At 38.6% G+C, this 23,387-nt stretch overlaps 1 protein-coding gene across 2 annotated transcripts in view; it reads left to right on the top strand.

The window, feature by feature from the left end:
* The window catches only part of LOC105487925 (uncharacterized), a 313,023-nt gene that overhangs the window by 217,913 nt on the left and 71,723 nt on the right, over positions 1 to 23,387 (top strand). The window contains exon 13 of one of the 2 annotated variants that reach the window (XR_011621460.1): positions 5,466 to 5,678. The exons of the other annotated variant lie outside the window; for it this stretch is intronic. The gene's annotated coding sequence lies outside the window, so the exon portion shown is untranslated. Of the gene's footprint in view, positions 1 to 5,465; positions 5,679 to 23,387 lie in introns of those variants that run through there. 2 annotated transcript variants of the gene reach the window in all.

The following is a 23,387-nucleotide window of genomic DNA, read 5'->3' as shown; positions in this document are numbered from 1 at the left end:
AGGAGACCAAATACTTGGATTTGAGGCCTACTTTGGATAGATATTAACTATTTGAGATTGGAAAAATTACTTTTACCCTCTATTTCCTAGGAGATAGAATAATAGCTTCTCTTCCTTATAATCTCACAGGGTTTTTATAGGATGATAACATCAATATATCAAAAATATCCCAGAGTTTTTTTTTTTTTTTTTTTTTTTTATGGGTTCGGTGAGTCAATCATTCTTGGTTCTGTCCCTTTAAAGCTGCAAGAGTCATGCCAATGGAGCTTTATGTTGCAGTTTGCTTAACACTTAACTGAGGTCTCAGGTGAGGCTGCGGTGCCTAAGATTCAAGCTTTTAAAAATGGATTATTATGCTATGCTAAAAATGGATTATTATTTTTTCTCTCTTCTTTTTAAAATTTTACTTTAAGTTCTGGGATACACGTGCAGAGTGTTCAGGTTTGTTACATAGGTATACATGTGCCATGTCCTGCACCTATTTACCCATCCTTTAAGTTCCCTCTTCTCATGCCCCAACCCCCAACAGGCTCTGGTGTGTGATGTTCCCCTTCCTGTGTCCATGTGCGATCATTGTTCAACTCCCACTTATGCGTGACAACATGTGGTGTTTGGTTTTCTCTTCCTGTGTTAGTTTGCTGAGGGTGATGGCTTCCAGCTTCATCTGTGTCCCTGCAAAGGATGTAATCACATTTCTTTTTCTGGCTGCATAGTATTCTGCTACGGACTATTAATGTTGGAGGCTTTTAATGTTTAAACTAGTACAAGCTGCCTTCAAACCTCGAACTCCACTAGATGGTATCTTTGAAGGATTGTCTTCTAGCTTTAATTGTAATAATTGCAGCAACGAGAACTAACTTACAAAAAGGCACATTTGATCTCAATACTTGTTTTAACTGTATTTACTGAGGCAGGCATGATGCTAGTCAGCTAACACAGAAGACTAGATTGTCAAATCAGACTTACACAACTCAGAGATCTTATCCAGTGTCAATGTTTACTAATAGTTTCATGGACAAATCCCACCAAGTGGCACAAGTAAAGCTGACAGCAGTCCAGAGCATTTGATGTGACTCCACAGGTCTTTTCTTCCAGCATCAGGTATAGAATCTCCCGCCCAACATAATGGAGAAGCTCTCTAAGTGAGGTCTGTGAGTTCCTGCCCATAGTGGATTGTCTAGATTAAGAAACATCTCCATTTTATACCCTAGAGAGTTGTATAATCAACGTGACATGCTCTGGGAAAGTATACCCCATAAATCTTTAGATTCTAGGTCTGTCTACCACAAGTTATTCTAAACCAGGAACATCCTGCTAAAAAGACTGCATAAATAATTACCCACTTCTAGGAAACATCATGATTTCATTTGCCAGGAGTTCCAGTTATCAGCGTGTTTACAGGAGGTTAGATTGAGTTAGCTTCCTTTTTTCTTTCCCTAGACTATTCTCCTGATAACTGGGAGAGAAATGGATTACAGGCCAGTTACTTGAATTTCTTCCTCCTCAGCTAAGTAGGGGAAATACAATGGTGAACACAACATACAAGGTCTCTCTGCCTTTGACTAGTTCACTGACTTGGGAGAGAAGAAGCAATAAGATTGGTTTAATAGAACCAGCTAGTCTACTAAGTACTGATCAAGAACACTTCTCATCTATGGTAAAAAGTTACACTTGTGAAAAACAACTCAATTTTAAACCAACAATTTTGATTTGGAGTGTCTATCCTTGTGAGTTTTGATTTGGGATTCATATTTGAAGCTGTCATTGTTTTCCTCTAGTCACATTATTTAAATCTATATGGCAGACCTGTCACAATTTACAGTTTTATGTACTTTTCCTTGCATCTGAGCTTCAGATGCTCTGGATGATGACTGTTCGTTTGTAAGTGTCAACATGCACACCTAAGTAAATGTTATGTTTGCAGAAGTCTGTTTTTGAATATAGACTATTCCATAAAGAAGCAACTTAGATGAAAATCTATTTAACTCTTTTCAACCACACAGTAATAGGTACACTCTCAGAAATTTATTTTAGTTATATGCATACAGAAGACGAATGATGGAGATCTATATAGCTTGTTATGGGAGCAGATAGGAGGGGCAAGTTCTATCAGTTACATGGGCAGAATCTTAAGGAATAAGAGGAATATGGACAAATCAAGAAGGGACAGGACATTTCACGCAGAAGCAAAGCACTGAGAGAACAAACAGCTTGGTATGTACTAAAGTACAAGAAGTTTGATCTTTGCTGAACATTAAATGCCATGCAGAAGTGGAAGGTATTGGAGCTGTTGCAGCAGGCAGGAACCAGATAGGTCATCAGAAAACTGTAGGAGCCATAAAAGAGCTTGGATTTTTCACTTGTTGACATGGTGAAGTAGGAATGCAATATAGTGGTTCAAATGACAGCTGTGACAGTTGGAAATGTGTTTTTCTTTTCCTCTTATTAAGATGAAATCCACAACCCTGTTATTATTTCTGTCTGTTGTTTTTAGCCCTGGTTTTAAAACTAGTGAGGAGACATCTGATTTCTCCTGACAGTCCTCAGATATTTGAAGATAGAGCCTATGTTCCCCTGAGCTTTTCCAAGGGTAGTATCTTCTTGGTTATATGGCCTCCAGACGTCTTATCTTCCTGCTCTTCCTTTGATATGAGCACCGCCCAAGGGCCAGGGTTAAGGGATTGGCAGAGAGATACTGTTTTTAGGTTTGAGTGAGGGGAAGCAATTCAGTGTCAGATGCCAGGAAATTCGATGTTTCACCTGTCTCCATGGAAATTCCCATTTTCCATTTGAAATTCAGTTTTTTGTTCCTTTTGTATCCAGGTATGATTTTCTTAAGGCTTCACTGATTCCAAGGAAATGTTCAAAATCCTCCATAAAGTTTGTATATATTATCTGGAGTTTACCTCTTATGAAGCTCCTCTGTCTCATATTTCTGCAATTATTTGTCTTGTCTTTTAATGGTTATGTCAACTTAGTGCATAGAACAGGACATGGTAGGTACCCAATAAATATTTTTGAATGAATAAGTAGACTCGGATTTTTCACTGAAATGAATAGATTCAGGCATAATTCAGCATTTTCATTGGCTTCTTTCTAGCTTAAAGCGTTTTTTAATTTAAGAGGAATTTATTGAAGACTGATGGTCTCAACAGAGTAAGGCTGCAATTTTCTATTTTGTTCCTTTTCTCTATCCCTGTTCTCAAATTCTTTCTCCATTGTTCCCTGAAAGCTGCAATTTCTTTTTTCTCCATAATGGGTAATAATTCAGGTCTCCCTAGCTCCTATGGTTGTAACTATATATCTATTAACAATGGTGTACTGATGAACGCCTAACAACTTGCTTTCCAAAAATTATCACCATGGACGATTTCAAACTACTATTGCAAAGTCAATGAGTATTCAGCCAGGAAGAGATTTGTGCAATGAGCTCTTGAGAGCTGTGATGAGCTGGTTCTAGTCCTCCACTGAAAGGCTCAAAAAACAAAGGATCTGTCCTCAGACAATGGTTGAGATCACAAACATCTACTCTTTTTTCTGTTGTTACATTAAAAAAAAAAAAAAAGCTATTCAGCATAAACTAGACTTTCTAAACTTGTAAACCAATGGTAATAAAGTGGGAGGAGTGCTGCCCCCATGAGGGGATTTGAAAATTCTCAGGGCTGTGGGGGGTTATAGCAGTAACTGGGATACTACAGACATTTAGTGGGCAAAGGTCAGGAATGTTGGGTATTCTTCCACATGAAAGACAGTCCTGCACAACAAAGAATTGTCCTGACGAAAAAGTCTACGGTGCAGTCCTTGGAAAATTCTGCTCTACGCCATCCTTCCCACAGATGGGCTTTCTGCCAGATCGTAGTCCTTTATATTCTGCTAAACTTTTGTGAGGGAAGTAATCACAACCTGCTGCTTACAGGAAAAGGAAGTCCTATGCTTAGTGACAGATGCTTATTTTATTTCTAAGTGATTGAAATCAAATGCATTGGAATGAAACTTTTTTCCCTATTAACCTTTAGCAGCATTTATAATGACCATGTTAAATCAAACCTCATTACAATGTAATGGGGCCTGACTGAAATACTGCAGGTATGATCCTGAGTAATTTCATAAATTATTAAGTGGTAATTGAAAGTAATATGGCAGAATACATTTTACTCCTGAGGGGGAAAATACGGAAGATTTTGGAGGGAAATAAAATTGGTTAAAATATAGCAAATAGGAAAGAGTTGGAAGCTGGGTGGAGAGGAACGGTAACAGAAGTCCTGGACATCTCATTTACTTTTTGGCTTTGAGTTAAAATATATATTTTGGATACGGGGGTTTCACTGACTGCTTGAGTGGTTATGGGCCCTGCTTGACACATTGCAGACACTTCAACTCCTCTCTTACTTCCTGTGCCATCAGAGCAAAAGGATCAAACTCAAATTATTTTTCTATAGCAACGATTTCTCCATGCCATGTCTTTATTTCAGTTCCGATTCACTTCAAGTCCTCACTTTCCCAAAAGCTTTTCAGAAACTTTATTCTTAAAAAATCCCCAACAGTGAAGCAGTTAATGCTTGTTATGAAAAACTAAAATAATAAAAAATACAGAGTTACAGCAGGGAAAGTCTCTTATTGTCACACACAGCCTTTACTAGAGACAATATATTCCTCCAGATCCACACACATAGCACTTTAAAAGCTTAGTTTTCCAACTGCACTCATACTATGTGGACTGTTCTGCAACTTGCTCTTTTTATTCAATATTATAGCTTGGACATCTTTTTATGTCTACAAGTTTAGATCTAAACTTTAAAATATTTTTAAAATTATAAGCATACTGCAAAGCATATAGAATTTTTGTGTAGATTTCTATTTTTAATCACAAGTGAATATACCCATGTAACCTCTACTTACCACTGCCCTTGAATTCTCCCTCACATCCCTCCCAGTCATAACCCATCTTTCCTGAATGTAACCACTATTCTAAATTCTCTCACCATAGAGTAGTTCCGCCGTTTCTTGAGATTAATATAAGTGAAATCATTCAATATCAATTCTTTTGTGTCTGGATTCCTTTGCTTGTTATAGCTATGAAATTCTTCCACATTGTTGCATGGAATAGTGGTTCATTTTAATTGCCATATAGTATTCCATTGTATGAATGTACCACAATTTGTTTTCCTTTGGTTGACTTTTAGATTGTAGTTTTGGGTTGCTCTGAATAATGACTGTTTACATTTCTTTTGATGAATACACACACACACACACTTTTCTTGGATACATACCTAGGACTGGAGTTGCTGTGATGTAAATAATGTGCATATTCAGCATTAGCTGCCACTGCCAAGAGCTTTGCCAAAGCAACTGTGAATAATTTGGGTGTTCACAGGCTATGTGTGAAGATTCCAGTTGCTCTATATCTTTGCCAATACTTGGTATAATATGTTTTATTTTTATTATTTATTTATTTATTGCAACAGTTTTCGAGGAACAAGTATGTATTAATTTATTTTCATGCTGCTGATGAAGACATGCCTGAGACTGGGTAGTTTATACAGGAAAAACGGTTTAATGGATTGACTGTTTTACATGGCTGTGGAGGCCTCACAATCATGGCAGAAGGTAAGGAGGAGCAAGTCACATCTTACATGGATGACAGGAAGCAAAAAGAGAGAGCTTGTGCAGGGAAACTCTCCCTCATAGAACCATCAAATTTCTAGAGAGTCTTTCACTATCATGAGAACAGTGTGGAAAATCCTCACCCCCATAATTCAATCACCTTACGCTGGGTTTCTCCCATGACATATGGGAATTATAGGAGCTACAAGTCAAGATGAGATTTGGGTGGAGACACAACCAAACCATATCAAGGTGATTTTTGGTTTTGATCTTCATTTTGAAAGGTTTTTTTTTTTTTTTTTTTTTGGTACTAGCAAAAGCATTTTAGACTGGTAAGTTATTTTGTTCAGTATTTAAACATTTATTATATTGTCTTTGGCTTCCATAATTTCTGCTAAAAATGAGAAGATATACTTTTTCTCTCTGCTTTTAAGAGTTTCACTCTGTTTTTTTTTTTTAACAGTTTATCTATAATGTTTCTTTTGTGTTTTTTTTCTTTCTTTCATGTTTCTTTCTTTTTTCATGTTACTCAGGTTCTGAGATACTCTTGAATCTGTGTCTTTTCACCAGTTTAGAAAAATTCTGAGCCAGTCTGTCTTTAAACACTCATCTGATCAATTCTCTCTCTCTTCTTTTCTGAGACTCTAATGAGACATATGTTAGACATTTCCATTTATGTTCCAAATATCTTTTACTTTTCCTCTCTATATTCATTTCTCTACTTGATGCATCAATATAAACTCTTTTTCTTTTTTAAAAATTATAGATTTAGGGAGTATAAGTGAAATTTTGTTACATGGATATATTGCATACTGGTAAAGAAAGCTTCTGCACAGCAAAAGAAATAATCGACAGAGTGAAAAGACAACCTGTAGAAAGGGAGAAAATATTTTCTAACTATGCATCTGACAAATAACTAATATCTAGCATCCACAAAGAACTCAAATATTTTAACAAAAACAAGAAATATAAACTTTGTTTTAAACTGATCTGTGTTCCAGTTCACTAATTCTCTTTTTTTGCTTTCTTTAATCTGCCTTTGACTTTTAATTTAGTAGTTATATTTTTCAATTTCAGAATTTTTTTTAATCAATATTATGTTTAGATGGTAACGCTTTTCATCCTGTCACGTTTTATTGAATTCATTAATCCTGGTTTCTTTAAAGTCCCTATGTGAAAACTCAATTGTGTGAACATCTTTGGGTGAGTTTCTATTGTTTATTTATTCATTGATTTTTTGGTTATTTGTCCTCTTCTGTTGGTATGACATGCATTTTTTAATTAAATGCCTTACATTATTTGGCATTAGAAGCTCTGGATGTCATTACTTTCCTGAAGGAGCATTTACTTTTCTTCTGGCAGCTACATAAAATATGAGAACTCCTTGATCCAATTAAACCTGAGTTTCTGGTTTTATTAGGACTTTTCTTTTTATGAGTTCCCTTCCTTTTGGCAATAGCCTTTAAGTAAGCTTGTCTAATCTGTGGCCTGCGGGCTGCATGAGGCCCAGGACAGCTTTGAATGTGGCCCAGAACAAATTCATAAACTTTCTCAAAACCTTAGGAGATTCTTATTCTTCTTCCAGTGTGGCCCAGGGAAGCCAAAACTTGAACACCCCTGAAGTATTCTCAATGGAAGATCTAGGTTTTCTGTCAGAACCTTTCTTCCATGATGGACTCTGGACTCCAGTTTTCCTCTCCCTATCACCATGAGACTGCCTAAATCTCTCCATAGCTTTTTAGCCTCTTAGCAGCTGATCTCTCCTTATTTTTCATTAAGTAGCTCTATGACTATACAGTTTAGGAATCAGGAAGTAATTTAATGACAAATAACATGTGTTCTTTTGGGCTCACTTTTCTGCAGAGCTCTATTCTCTGTGATTTGAGCTCCTCTACCCCTGGCTGCTTTAGTTACCCTTACTTCCAATTGTTACCTTCCTATTTCAGTGAGACTGCTGCAGACTCTATGCCATTGCTTTCTGTTTGCTCTCTGTGCTCCTTGCTGCAGATTAGCCAAACCCTAAGGAAAAAGCAGCTTTGGAAGGAGGGCTTATTTTAGTACTTTTCCTTTTTTGGGGGAGTATTACCCCTCAATTTTTATATGCCTCAGTTGTTCTCTGATACCTCCAGAAAGTGTTGCTTTTTTCTCTTCCTTTGCTTAAAATAGACTTTAGGTTTTTAAGAGCACTTTTAGGTTCACAGCAAAATTGAACAGGAGGTGCAGAGCAGCAAAATTGAGCACAGTTTAAGGTTCACAGCAAAACTGAGTAAGAAGTAGAGATTTTCCATGTATCCCCTCCCCCACACATGCACAGCCTCCCTCATTATCAATATCCCACACCAGAATGGTACATTTATTACAATTGATGAGTCTACATTGACACATTATCACCTAGAGTCCATAGTTTACATCAAGGTTTACTCTTGATATTGTACATCTTGTCAGTTTTGACATACATATATAATGATGTGTATCCAGCATTATAATGTCATACAGAGTAGTTTCACTGCCCTAAAATTTCTCTGTGCTCTGCCTACTCATCCCTCCCTCTCCACTAATCTCTGGAAACCATTGGTCTTTTTATTATCTCCATAGCTTTACCTTTTTCAGAATGTCATATAGTTGGAATTCTATAGTATATAGCCTTTTAAAATTGTCTTCTTTCACATTATTAAGCAAGCATTTAAGTTTCTTCCACGTCTTTTCATAGCTTGAGAGCTCATTTCTTTTTAGCACTGAATAATATTCTATTTTATGGAATAGTTTATAGATTCATTTACATACTGAAGGATATCCTGGTTTCTTCCAAGTTTTGGCAACTATGAATAAAGCTGCTGTAAACACCCATGTACAGGCTTTTGTGTGGAGTTAAGTTTTCAGTTTCTTTAAGTAAATAGTAAGGATCATAAATAAATGTCTTTTAAATAAATACATTATCCAACTTTTAAGTTGTTCTCAACAGGAGGTTTAGTATGGCACAAGCTATTCAGCAACTGTGACTGATTTATTCATTTTGAAGAGTACATATAACTCCAAATCTACTTGTATATATATGTACATGTATATGTATATGTAATATCAATTAATTGTTTAGTCCCCTTTTTTACTTCTGGTCTTTTCTCTATTATGAACAATGTTACATGAACATTCTTGTAATACAGTTTTTTACAACTGTACAATTATTTCTTTTTTTTTTCTTTCTTTTTTTTTTTTTTTGAGACGGAGTCTCGCTCTGCCGCCCAGGCTGGAGTGCAGTGGCCGGATCTCAGCTCACTGCAAGCTCCGCCTCCCGGGTTCACGCCATTCTCCTGCCTCAGCCTCCCGAGTAGTTGGGACTACAGGCGCCCGCCACCGCGCCCGGCTAGTTTTTTGTATTTTTTAGTAGAGACGGGGTTTCACCGTGTTAGCCAGGATGGTCTCGATCTCCTGACCTCGTGATCCGCCCGTCTCTCTTTAGAATCAATTGCTGATACTGGAATTTCTGGAGATGGCCTGCATCACTTTTGCCCATTGTCTATTAACCAGAACTCACCTCATCTCAGGATAGACTTGGAAATGTAGAACTTTTCTATGTATAGAATGAGGAAATGATATAAATGCAGCATTGTCTTTGCTACTAACTACTTTCTAACTAGTTTATCTATATTGCTTTATCACTTATCCAAAAACAGTGCTAGTCACTAATACATGAAAATCTTTTAGGAGTTTCCCTTTGAATGAATTTTTGACTTCTTAAAAATGTGTTAAGTGATAGAACCTCAAAGGAAGACAGTTCTGTTTTGCATTTCTGAATCTAGTTTTCTTATTTTCTTATCCTGATAGTTACTTATTCCTTTTGATTGAAGGAGATGATAGAAGGGGTTCAGCAGGGCTCTAGTTCCCAATTGGGTAGAGATGGTCATATTTACTGAGGCAAGCTCTCTCTAAACACTATTGCAGCTCAAATAGTAGCAGCAAGAGAGAGACAAAAATAGGGATGGACATTGGTTCTACTACATCTTAGTAATAGGACTTTGGGCCAACTATGGAACCTTTCTGTACCCCTGTGGTTTCAGTGATATTACAACTTTGATGATTGGATAAAACGGAATCCCTCCTATTGTGCCTCATCAGTCTCCATTTTAAAAAATCACCAGAAAACACAGGGTTTGATTTTGGGACAAGACAGGGGTCTGAGCCATAAGGCAGCCCTAGGTTTGTGGGTGTGTGTAATCCACACGCAGTATCTCAGGCTAGGAAGCAGAGCATACATTCATCTCCAGCTAATTTTTATTTATTTGGAACCGTTCAGATCAATCTCTGTAGAGGCAGCAAACACTTCAGGGACACAACTTTAGGTGTTAAGTGCCTCCTCTGCTTCCTGCTAGAAGTGGGTCTCTTGAGAGTCATTTGTTTTTAATCTGCAGTGAGAGGAACGGCTCAGAGGAGCCGTGCCTCCCTGGCATTTGAGCTCTCCTCCTTACGAAATGAGAGTCCTCAAGGTCCATAATCTGGTTTTGTTTGAGTCACTCGGTTGTCTGCTCACAAACAGGGTGTTAATGAGCTCAGGGGTAGAACCCTCTTGTGGGCATAACCCCCTGAGTACCTTCTCTGAAATAACACAACATCAACCAGAATAAAAGTCATTGCTGTTGGTAATCTGGCTATCCTTGGTTTGAAAGTACATACCAAGAAGCAAATTGCCCAGTTAGAATCTTATCTTTGAGATTTATTAGCTCTATGAGCTGAGGAAAGTTACCTAAACTATTAATGTCTCAGTCTCCTTGTATGTAAAGAATAATAGTACTATGCCTACAGGTCCTTGTTAGGATTAAGTGAGATGATTTATGAAAAGTAGTCTGAATAGTGCCTGGGACATAGTAAGTCCTATAAATATTAGATAGCTATAAATCATTATTAAGTTTTCCTTCATTTAATTTATACAATACCTCTCCAAGGTAGATGTTTTATTTATTATTTATTTGTTTATGTAAGGTAGATATTCATTTATTTCCCTTTTACAGATGAGAATACTAAGACAATGGTCAAATGACTCACCCAAGCTAACCATATTTAGTAAGTGGTTGAATTGGAATTCAAAACCAGGCAGTTTGGATAAATACGATCAAATAATGAGAGAAATGTTATACTGCCTCAAGGAGAGTTATATTACATAGTAATTGAGAGCTAGATTATGATGACTCATGCCACATGATTGTGGTTTCTGCCTAAGTTTTTAGCTTTATAAAAGTATGTGGGATTGATAAAGGCTACGTAACTTTGAGTTAAGGGTTCAAGGTCTGGGGTCAGACAATTTTTGGTTCAAACTCAAATTCTCCCTCTTACTAGTTGTGTCACTTTCAGTCAGTTACTTAAGCTGTCTAAGCCCAAGTCTCTTGATCTGCAGAATTGTAATAATGCTGTTGTATATTAATAAATATAAACTACTTAGCAACTATCCCAGTACATCATAAGTCCTCAAAAAGTGTTGGCTATTGTGGTGGATTCCAAAATGGCCTTAGTTCTTCTCTCTCTGTGTATTGAGACTTTTTGTTGTTGTTTCTTTGTTTGTTTGAGACAAGTTCTCTCTCTCTTGCTCAGCCTGGAATGCAATCGTGTGATCACGGCTCACTGCAGCCTTGAACTCCTGGGCTCAACCAATCTTCTTACCTGAGCCTCCTGAGTAGCTGGGACCACAGGTGTGCACCACCATGCCTGACTATGTTTTTAAAAGTGTTTTTGTAGAGGCAGGGTCTTGCTGTGTTATCCAGGCTGGTCTAGCAATCCTGAAAACCATCCTCCCAGCTTGGCCTCCCAAAATGATGGGATTACAGGTGTGAGCCACCTCACCAGGCTCTATATTGACACTGTTTACCATGTAACTTTGAAGTGCCTTTTGCTCTACCTTTAGACTCAGCCACATGAGTTGCTTTGGTCAATACTATGAATTGGACATAGCAGTGTGCCAGTTTCAGGTCTCTTTCATCTTGGTCATCTCTTTGAGAAACATGCACGTCCTCTTCTGCTGGGGAGATGTGTGGAACTGAGTCGAGTCATACAGTCTGATGCAGATCTGGGGTTTGAGCCCATTTCTATCTGACTTGAAAACCAGAGGTCTTGTTCACCTCTGCTAGTCCTCACAGTATTATTATTATTGTAGGTAAGCTGGAGGTAGATATAAGATAGCACTCTTCTTTGGCATTAGATTGGGTTACCTAGAAAGATTGCAGAATCAGCTGCTATTTAACCAAGATGTAATTACAGCAAAGAATAGTAACAGTGAGAGAGAGTGGAAAAAATTTTCATTATAAGAACAAAATAGGTTTTCCAAAATGTACGCAAGTAATACAGGACAGCACCTCCATAGTGGTGTCTAATGTATAACTTCCTTTGTCACACACGAGCCCAAATTTTGTAGGGTGTGACTTCTTGCTATGACTGACGCCTTAGAGATCCCTAGGCTGAAATGAGCTAGGTGGAGTTCTGCTGGCCTCTAGAAAATTGATATTCCATAAAAAAGAATTTGGCCTTTGTCTCTAGTTTCAGGGAAGGGGACTCTAAATCTTTGGAATTTCCTAAGATTGAGTTTAATTATGTAGCCAGTTATTTAATCAATCATGATTGTATAATAAATTCCCAATGAGAGCCCTAGATGTTGAAGCTTTGTGGAGCCTCCTGGTTGTTGAACACATTGATGTACCAGAAGAAAAACATGTCCTGATTCCACAGGGAGAAGGCAAGAAGCTTTGCCTTCAGGACTTTCCCAGACAGTCCTGTGTGTCTTCATTTGACAGGTACTGATTTGTGTCTGTTACAATAAAACTGTAATTATAAAGACAGCATTTTCTGAGTTCTGTGAGTTGTTCTAATAAACTATCTAAGGGGTGTTTTGAGAGGACCCCAGATTTGTAGCCAGTTGATCAGAAGGGCAGGTAATCTGAGACCTCTGAATTTGTGGCTGCTGTCTGATGTGAGGGTAGTCGTGTTGGGACTGTACCTTTAACTTGTGAAGTGTGACACTACCTTCAGGTATTTAGCACTGAAATTGCATTGCAGTATTGCAATTGACTAGATGACCTTACATGTTGCTGTAGCATTTCCTGTAAATTTAAAGTAAAGCAAAAATATATATATATATATATTTCATTACATGATAATAATGTTTGTATATTCTTATTAAAAGTGAAATTTTATAGATGTTAAGGTCTTCTTTGTCCATCTCCTCCCCAATCTAATTTATCTTCTCTTCCTCTCAGAATAAACCACTGTGCTTCTTTGTTATGTGATTTTCCCAGTCTGTAGTAAATGCATTTACATGCGTATACATCTCCAGAGACAATATAAAGTGTTATTTTGTGTTTGAGTTTTATTTGACATAAAAAACATTGTATTTGTGTATTTATCTGAAACGTATTTTTTCTTCAGTCAATGCTTTTTTGTAGATCTAATACTTATAGAGATACCTCATTAAAAACAAAATCAAGCAAAATACTCCTGTTTATCCATTTCCCTTATGAGGTAGCCCATGTAGGTTGCTTTCTAATTAGCTATCTTTTCAAATAAGAATGCAATAAATGTCCTTGAAGATGGTTTTTCAGACCCATGTGGGAGTACTTCTCTAGTGAGAGTATCCTTGAAAATACCTGCCACATGCCTTTGAAAATTTTAGTGTTCATTCAATTATTTTTGACCCTATTGAAAATCTGGTGACACTTTGGTGATTTAGAATCAATGCCTAAAAGTTCTTGCATTTGTGCATTAGGTGATGATGAGGAACTATTTGGTGGTTGGTGGATTGTCTGTCAATTGACCACCAAGGACACAGAGATTTTATTCTGGCTAAAGGAAAACATTCTATTTTTGCTTATCATAAGTTGTAAGCATTCAGAAAGTATAATTCCTTTAGGAAGAATGAATAAACATTTGGTTAATATTGGTAATTTTGTAAGTGACAGTCTCATTTGCATGTTTTGTCTATGAGTGTGTGGGTGGGATATGTGTATGTGTGTGTGTGTTTACCTACAGGTGCACTTGCATATGTAAGAAAATGATTTTAACTTAAAGATGAAGTTCCATGTTCCTGAATTTTTTCCCCTATCCTGGCAAGTGCTACTCATAGAATAAGTGTGTATTGGTCAGCTGAGGCTGCTATAACAAGATAATGTAGACTGGGTGGCTTAAATGACAGACATTTATTTCTTGCAGTATGGAGGCTGGGAAGTCCAAGATCAAGGTATGTGATTTGATTCCTGGTGAGGGCCCTCTTTCTACAGAAGAATTCCTTCTTACTTTGTCCTCACATGGTAGAGAGAGAACTCTGGCAGACACTTCTTTTAGGGACACTTACAACTCTTTCTTCTTTTAAGGGTATTAACCCCATCATGAGGGTCCCACCCTCATGACCTCATCTAAACCTGATTAACTGCGAAAGGCCCCATCTCCAAATACCATCATATTGGGGGTTAGGACTTCAACATATCAATTTGGTGTGGGGATGGGACACAGACATTAAGTCCATCACAAAGTGGGGTTACCCCATATTCATCCCAAATCCTTAAGAGAATGGCCTCAGCAACTCCTTCTATAACATCTACCCATATATTTACTTCTGGGTCGCAAACTTGTAGTTAATGATTTACTGACAGAGTTCATATTTTATCCAGTCTCCTTTTCCATCCATTATAGTTATAAAACAGTGTTCTACAACCATCTTAGGATTTTCTTCTTAAGGCTCCAAAACTATGTCATCTGCCGGATGGTTCAAATATTCTGATTGGATCTCAGGGCATAGATACTTTAATTTGTAAACAATTACAGGTAGGAATCACAGTTTTGGACATCAGGGCAAGTTTTCTTCATCTTTAGGCTTATCACAGAACATAATTTTTTCTTTTTTTTACACAGGACCCATTCTCAGGAGAGGGAGCTTAGAGTTCCCTGGCCCTTTATTCTTTTCTTTGACAAGTAATGCTCAGTTTCTTGCCTTCAAGTAATCCTCAGTACAGTTTTCTAACCTTCCACGTAAGAAAAAAATAATCAAGGTTAAGTCTTGGGTTGGTAAGGGAGAGCCTTGTGTAGTTAGCAGTGTCTTCCTTGCATGGGGGAAGGAGAGGTTGGGGCTCTGGGTGTTGTATATTTGCCTCCCCGCAGAGTTATTCTCTTCCTCCTCTTCTCGATACTCTGGTCACATATTCTCTTCTGCATTGGTATATTCTCCATAGTTCCTCCATCTTTCCTGTCTTTCTTCTTAAGCAAGAATCACCACCCATGAAACAAGATAATATCAATAACAATCATTTAGACTAATAGCTAACATTTGTTAAGTATTTGCCTATTACTGGAACTGTATGTTTGCAATTAATTCTCACGCCAATCCTCAGTTTATCTCCCCTTTTTATAAGTGAGAAAACTAAGGCTCAGAGAGGCTAAGAAATTTGCCCAAAGTCTCATAGCTAGCAGATGGCAATGCTAGGATTTGAATCCAGGCAGTCTGCTCTATTCTTTTAATTACTACCCTGATCTTTATGAACCGAGACGTTCACTTTACAATGAATGTTATTGGGTTCTCATAACACTATTTCCAGGTTGGGATGATAAAGCCTGTTTTTCAGATGAAATCAATAGCTTCAGCAAAATTATTTTGTCCAAGATCAACAATAAGTAAGTAGAAGAACCAGCCGAAATCCCTCCTCTTCATCATGCTGCCTTAATTTAATTCTTGCTTGTTGCATTCCATTGAATTGAAGTCCCATGGTCCTCTGTCTCAAGCCAGAAAATGAACTGTGAATTGTGGAATGCACCTGTTTCTTTGATTTTCTCTTGCTCTTTCTTGTTTTTATGACTTTGCAGGCCCTGTTGCCATCACCCTTTCATAGAATGTGGTTCAACATTGCCCTCTTGTATCCCTGTCCCCTGCTTTTGCTCCCAAGCTACAGTCAGACCAATCTACATTTTAAAGTTGTCTCAAAGTATATTCAAATCTCCAGAATCCTTATAGCCTTAAGCAGCATTGGATGTAATTTTAAAAAGATTTATCGTTGCAATTTGTGCTAATATCATTATAAATCATCAATTTACATAGACTCAAGATCTGATTAATTCAAATGTATTCATCTATTTTGGATTAATATGCACCCACTGACTAACCTCGGTATTCATTTACACACAAGATTAAAAACAGATTATTACATCCAAACAACTACCTACAGCAGGCAGCTTAAGTAGAATTGCCCTTTTCGAGTACTGGAAGGATAGCTTGAGGATTGTTTTTGCAATCCTGAAAGAGTCAAGGAAAAGAGTATCACATCTGGTGTATCACTACAGCAGCAGATCTTCAGTTTCTGACTCACACTATCATAACTGTCTGCACTGCCTCTAGGCTCACTGACACTTTGTCAGCTTTAGTTTTCCAATCTCTGGAGACATGATGAGCACTCACTCAAATAATTATTACTACATGCCTGATCCTGAGTTGGAATTGAACTTTACATATGCTGATTTAATCTTTGCAGCACCCCTTGGAGAGAAGTACTGATATTATGCCATTTTTTCAGGGATGGAGGGAACTGAGGCTCAGAGAGAGTAAGTAACTTGCCACTATCAAGCTAGTAAGTGTCAGAGATAGGACTTGAACCCCAAAAACTCTAGCACCTGAGTCCATGCTCTTAACTACTATGCTGTATAACTTTAGGATCAGAACTATGCAAGAATTAAAAGGATCTTTGGATGTTTGTTCATCACATTTCTCATGCTAATTGGTGGTCTAGACATTCTTTACAGGTTAAACCATATCAAGCACTTCCTATGAAATCTCAAGACATCCAGTTCAATTCTGGACAAAAGGCAGTTGCTCCATAGATGTAACTTTGAAATCACTACTGATTATTGTGTCTCCATAATGGAATATGGAGAAAGGATATCTTTAGGATGAAGTTATTGGATTAATACTCTAGAAGTTTGCAGTTGAAAGATGTGAGTTTGGCTTCTACTTCCTTCAATTCTTAGTTCAGTCACTATGCTCATAAGTCCTGGGGAGCCTTAGTTTCCTGCTTGATAAAGTGGTAGTTTTATTTCCTTGTCTGACTTCTTTAGTCTGAGCCGTGAACTCCCATAACACATCTGCCCAATACCGTGGTGCAGCTTCATAGGCAGTACAGGCCCTCATTAACCTGGACCTGAGGAGCTAATCCACTGCAATTTTCTCCAAGTGCTTCGCTACTGAAAGAGAGTCCAGAAAGCAGGTCACCTGTTTTCAATCTATTGTAAGTTTATGGGCAAAGGTATTGGGTTGACCTTAACCACAAAATATAATTAATGATTTGAAGTACTAGTGGAATGTTGGCCCTGCAAAAAACACCTTTCACATACATTTCCAAAAAGGCCTTTCTTATCTAAGGCCTCAAGTTTTAAATTACATCCCTCGGTCGACTTTTTATAGCCTAAACATATCTGTTAGCTACCTACTGTGTGAAAAACATGTTGCCTGGTGGGATAGGGTTGGCACTAACAATAACAACCATATTATAAATTTGTAGAGCAGATCTTTGTCAAAGTATTTTTCATGTACTGCATCATATTATTGAAAGAGAGGTGAAATGAGAGATCAAGGTTGAATTCAGGCTTTATCATGACTGAGTGACTTTAGGTTTGTTACTGTCCCCTCTTTGGGCATTAATTTTTTGATATAATTTGGGAGCTTGATTAGTTGACCCAATTTTTGATTTTCTATGATGCTACTTTATCTTAAAGTAGAAGAAATAGCCCCTCACAAGTAAAAAGGTACAGTCTAGGGACTCAATAAAGAATTATTGAATGAACTAGAAATAGACTAATTGCTTTAAATGATAGGCTCTGGCATCATCAGGTTGTGAGCATTCAAATCTTGGCTTACCTATTTGTGTCTTGGCAAATTCCTTGATCTTTTTTTCACCATATGTAAAATGGGAATGATCACAGCACTCATTTCACAGGCAAAGAGTAAAGGCAAATAGTAAATTAGGTAATAAATGTAAGGTGCTAGAGCAGTGCCTGGTTCCTAGCAGCTGGTCAGTAAATGACTGCTGTTCCTGGTTGGTTAAGAAATTTGAAACACACTTGCATATGAAATGCAGACACTGATGTGTACCTGCGGTTTCAGTAAACCCAAATTGAATGCTAGGACCTGAAGTAGAACTTAGTGGGAAACTGGACCAGACTTAAGAGTTGGAAAAAGAATCCTCTGGACCACTAGAAGAGGTTTCAGCTTTATCTGGGAAATAAGCAGATTTCCCTCTGTTTAAAGGGCAGAGGGAGAAGGGTCAGGTGAAAACTAGCTAAACATGTTGGAGCACAAGAACCAAGTGTCCGGAAAGAATTTTCTCATAAACTATTCATTCTGATAATCCCAATGGTCAAATTTATTTATTTTTTTTAAAGCTGACTTTTTTATTTTTAAAAGCATTTGTGTTTTCTTGTTCAATAGCTTGATTTCCCAGCATTTTACAAATTTGCAGGGATCTTATTGTCATCCCTGATGGACACTGGCCTTGCTATCCTTCCCATATTCTCTCCCTTAGGAAAAGGTTCCATCATCTCACATCCAATCAAACCCCAAATCTTATAAATCTTTTTTTTTTTTTTTTTTTTTTTTTTTTTGAGACGGAGTCTCCTTCTGTCGCCCAATCTGGAGTGCAGTGGCGTGATCTTGGCTCACTGCAAGCTCCGCCTCCTGGGTTCATGCCATTCTCCTGCCTCAGCCTCCCAAGTAGCTAGGACTACAGGCGCCCCCTGCCTCAGCCTCCCAAGTGGCTGGGACTACAGGTGCCTGCCACCACGCCTGGCTAATTTTTTGTATTTTTAGTAGAGACAGGGTTTCACCATGTTAGCCAGGATGGTCTCGATCTCCTGACCTCCTGATCCACCTGCCTCGGCCTCCCAAAGTGCTGGGATTACAGGCGTGAGCCACCACGCCCACCCCAAATCTTGTAAATCTTATCTTCCAAAAGTATTTCTATCTATCTGCTCCTCTCTTTCTCCATGTTCAGGTCAAGGTCCCTTAGCTGTCCCTGGTGCTGTTACTATGTGATAATCTCTTGCCTGTCTCTTTACCTTTGGGATGGGAGCCACTCCTCGCTGGCTTCAGAGCTTGCACTCTTAATACCTTTACTATGCAGTGTGAAAGAGCACAGTCTGGGATGGGTTTGCCCAGATTATTTTCAGGTTCCCCATATGTTTTTGAGTAAGTTACTTAACGTGTCTGGCTCAGCTTTCTTATCTGTGAAATATAGATTATAATAACAATATGCACCTCACGATATTAAGAATATTAAAAGCAATTATCTATGCCGAGCAGTTAACACAGTGACTGACTCATGGTCACCCTCAAAAATAAATATTATGGCTATTAATTTGCAGTATCACCACCACCACCATCAACATCATGATCACCATCAGGGAAAGTAAGGCTGGAATAATGGGCAAGTTCTAGATGTCATTCACATTGCTCTTAATAGGACCAGCCACTCACTGGCACATTGAGAGATTCCTGTTGAATCATTAAGACCATGAGACACCTAAAACCTAACAGATGAGAGATGTGAAAAGAACTAAGGTTACTGAGCCTGGAGCAACGCGGCCCATGTTCACATATTTATGAGTCTGTGGAAGAGGTGTTAGGAATAATAGTGTTAATAAAAATAATGTTCTAACAGTAGTTGTATGACTATTTCCACCACTACAACTATTGCTATTACCATGATGGGGAGACATTGTGAGAAGTTAATCATCAGTTCACTCCCAGAGCTGAAGATGGAGAGCCAGTGGAAGGAAATGGTATGGAACAGACCACATTGCATCTCTATCTGGCTTAGTCTTCCCAACAACCCTACACTACTGTTTTATTATCTCTCTATTTTATGTCTCACAGAGCTGAAAATGTCAGAGCCCAAAGTGCTTCTAAGATACCATATTCTTTCCCTAGATTTTTGCTCAACATTGAAAACTCTTTCTAACAATATCACACATCCAATGTGAAATGAATGAGCTGCCTCAGGATGCCGGGAGATCCCCCACAGGAGATATTCAAGCTGAAATCAATGTGTCAGGAGAATTTAGGCATTAGAAGGAGCTGGGATGCGATGACCTTTAAGGTTCTTCTGAAGTTAAGAGTCTTAGACTTTGTGAAATACTGCCTGTGGCTGACAACCTTGGAGCATTATAGTTTTGTTTTTCTATGATATTCTATTTAAAGAGCTCTCTTTTGTCCCTTAGAAACCCCATGCCACACTTTAAACAGAACCTCCAGTTTGTGAGAACATACTTAAAAATACACTGTGTAGCTAGTTAGTAATCTTTATCTATAAATCCTCTCAATGAAATTCCAGGGCATTAATCGGCCATAAAACTCCACAGAGAGGCATTTTCCTTAGCTAAAGTCAGCATTTTCTAACTTCCTGTAAATATTCTCTCACATGAAGCGGTTAATAGGTTTCCTCATGCAGAACATTCATGGCCACCAGTGAAAAAGTTCTCTAAAAGACGGATTGCTTTCCTGTGGCCTCAGGACAAGTGTGGATCAGAATCCTTATGCTGCCTGACACCCCCAGTTAATATCAGAACTTGAAGCACTGGTTCTAGGGCCAAACGAAGATGAATCCATGAGCAGGATTCTTGCAATCCTGCTGCCTCAGCCTCCCGGGTAGCTGGGACTACAGATGTGTGACATCACACCCAGCTATTATTATTTTTTTTTCAGAGATGGGGTCTTGCTGTGTTGCCCAGGCTGGAATGTAGTTATCTAATTTACATTTATTACAATTATATAAAATTAAAAATTCAGCTCTTCAGTCTTACCCCAGTCACACTTCAAATACTCATTAGCCACATATGGTAAATACTCATTAGGCACACATGGCTAGTGACTACTACATTGGACAGTGCAGATCAGAATACTCGCATTGTCTCAGGAAGTTCTTTTGGACAGCATTGACCTGGAAGGTCATGTAAATGTTACAGCTGGGATTAAATGTTAGGCCTTCAATGTTCTTTGTACATTATCATGCTCCAGAGAAAGCAGTGTGTGATCTATAGCAGATGCTCTTGAACTCCTTAAATAGTTGATGAATGAAATGAGCGGGAACATCAGGGTGGATATGTGAGTGTTGTGAGATAGTGGGGGGTGAGCACTTGAAATAGGCCTTCTGGATGGCCCCAAATGTTAACCAAGTTCACATGGTTAATGAGTGTCAGGGTACCTGAGTAAAACTCCACAGCTCTTCTCTTTAGAATGCTACTCTGCTTCTTTCTGTGTGTTTAAAGCACAGTGAAATCCCAGAAGATTCAAAATCATTTCAGCCAAATCATGACAGATAATGCGCCCATCTACCGATCATGGAGCATCTCTGGAGCATGATAAAGTACAAAGAACATTGAAAGCCTAACATTTAATCCCAGCTGTAACGTTTAAGTGACCTTCCAGGTCAATGCTGTCCAAAAGAACTTCCTGAGACAATGCGAGTATTCTGATCTGCACTGTCCAATGTAGTAGTCACTAGCTATGTGTGACTATTGATATTAACCATGTGTGGCTAATGAGTATTAACCATGTGTGGCTAATGAGTATTTGAAGTGTGACTGGGGTAAGACTGAAGAACTGAATTTTTAATTTTATACAACTGTAATAAATGTAAATTTAAATAACTACTTTCCAGCCTACTGATTTTTTAAAAGTTATTTTCTCAATTTTGTTGAACTGATCAGTGATTATGCAGACCCCCAGCAGGGATGACTCTTGGGGGCAGTTCTCAGAACCCCTCTCTACCAGGGTCTCCTCTGAAGCAGTAGCACATGATTCTGCTGGAACCTTCCTAGTAACAGTTCTGAAGCATAGAGCAGTCTCCAAACTACATAAGAAAAGCAGACGGAATATTTAGTGCAGTTGCTGGAGCCATAAAAGAAAAAAATTAACCAAGCTTATTAGGCTCCCTGTTTCTTTTCATCCATAAAGCGAGCAATTGGCAATAAATGCCATTCTGCTTTTTAGCAGATGAACAGCCCAGTTGTGATAAATTCACCAGCGTTTTCTGGAGGAAATATATTTTACTTCAGACAGTTTTAGTAGTGAAACTATATTTTTCAAAGGAGTTGTGAGGACACTTTAGTGAGGGTTAAACTTTTTAAACCAGTGTGAGGGCTGGGCTGTAGGAGACCCAGCACACTTGGGATTTGATTTCAAAATCAGCGGAGAGGCTCGTTTTTTTGCAGCTCTTTCCCTCTCGTCAGCATGCTGGCAGAATCTCCATCTTTCACTGCCTCTATGTTTTTATTTGATCTTACATTTCATCCTGGGATTAGGGAGTATACCTATATTAATTCTGGGTTTTTAGATAAGAAAAGTAAGGCTCAGAGGTAGTAACTAGTTTGCTTGAGGTCATATACCTGGTGGGTCAGGAATCTAGGATTTGAATCCTAATACTTTACCTTTCTAGTCAGTTCATTCAATTTAGCTCTTGACTGGCAGAGTGTGAAGAAAGTACAATGGCCTAGGAGGTAGAAAACCTGGATTTCAGCTATGGTTTTGAAAACAACAAGTTCAATCACCCTGGGCAAATCATATTCCTTTCACATTATTTCTTACTCCCTGCACAGTGGCTTCTGACTTGCCTCGGACTGCTGAGTTTTCTATGACGTGGGACTTTTAGTTCTAAAACCAGGAAAATCTCAAGCAAACTTGGAAGAGTTGGTCATCCCAGTTTTGGTCTTGAACAATTTTTATTCTCTACAGTCAAGTTCTTAGACTCCTATCCTGTGTTTTCTTCCCAGCATCTCCCCTTCACTGAGGTCCGTTTGCTGATGGACACACACAGTTATTTATTTACACCTCTGCATGTCCCGGGCGGCTCTCATCCTCTCCCCCTGCCATTCATTCCCATCCCTGCTTCTCCACCTGCATTCCCTGTTAGAGTCAGTGGCACTGTCATGCATCCCATTACCCAACTAGCCATTAGAAGTGGTCTTAAATGCCTCTGCTCTCTCATCCACGTCTTATCAGTCTGCAGATACTGCCAATCTGCCCTTCACAGTTTCTTCAGTCTGCCCATGTCTCTCCACCTCAGTAGCATCTGCCTTAGTTCAGACTCTCATCATCTCTTGCTTGGACCATCACTCCTGTCCTCAGACTTTCAGTATTGTTCCCTTTCCCATTGGTTCCACCCGCCATTCTTTTTGATCAAGTAACTTCAGACTTTTTCAAGAGTCTACTTTTTTGGTTGGGGGCACAGCTCTTGGCTGTGCCGCTCCAACCCTGGCTCTCCAGCCCTCCCTAAAATTCAATTCACTGTTAATATCCTTTAATACATTCCTTTTCTGTGTAAAGTGGTCACTGTCTGTTTTGGTTCCTGGCATCTGAGAACTCTAGTGAATACAATATGCAGTGATGAGTGGTGAGGTTTGTTCAAAGAAGGTCCAAAGCAGGATAAAGCTCAAGGTGGGAGACTAAGGTAAGAGTTTGTCTTCTGAACAGACATCTCAAGACCAGGAAGAGACACGTGCTTGGCACAGAAGAGCTGAGAGTACTTAGTTGACTTGAGGAGGAAAGTGTCCTTTGGGCATTTCCACATACACACAGCTGGAGTGGTGGTGGGTATTCACACCTGAGTTACGAGTCAGGCAAGGTACTGACCGAGCTCTGCTCTTGGTAGGTTGATGCTTTATGTTTATTCACTTAAACAGCTCTTTGGCTGGTCAACTAATGTTGCTAGCCTTCACTTCCCAAATGGCACTGAGAAACTGATAGGTATGAAGGACCTACCCTTTGTGGTGTGAAGGGA

Source organism: Macaca nemestrina, chromosome 3, assembly GCF_043159975.1.
Source record: "Macaca nemestrina isolate mMacNem1 chromosome 3, mMacNem.hap1, whole genome shotgun sequence".
In the NCBI taxonomy this organism is placed as follows: Eukaryota; Metazoa; Chordata; class Mammalia; order Primates; family Cercopithecidae; genus Macaca; species Macaca nemestrina.
This window is presented reverse-complemented; position numbering and strand designations above follow the sequence as displayed.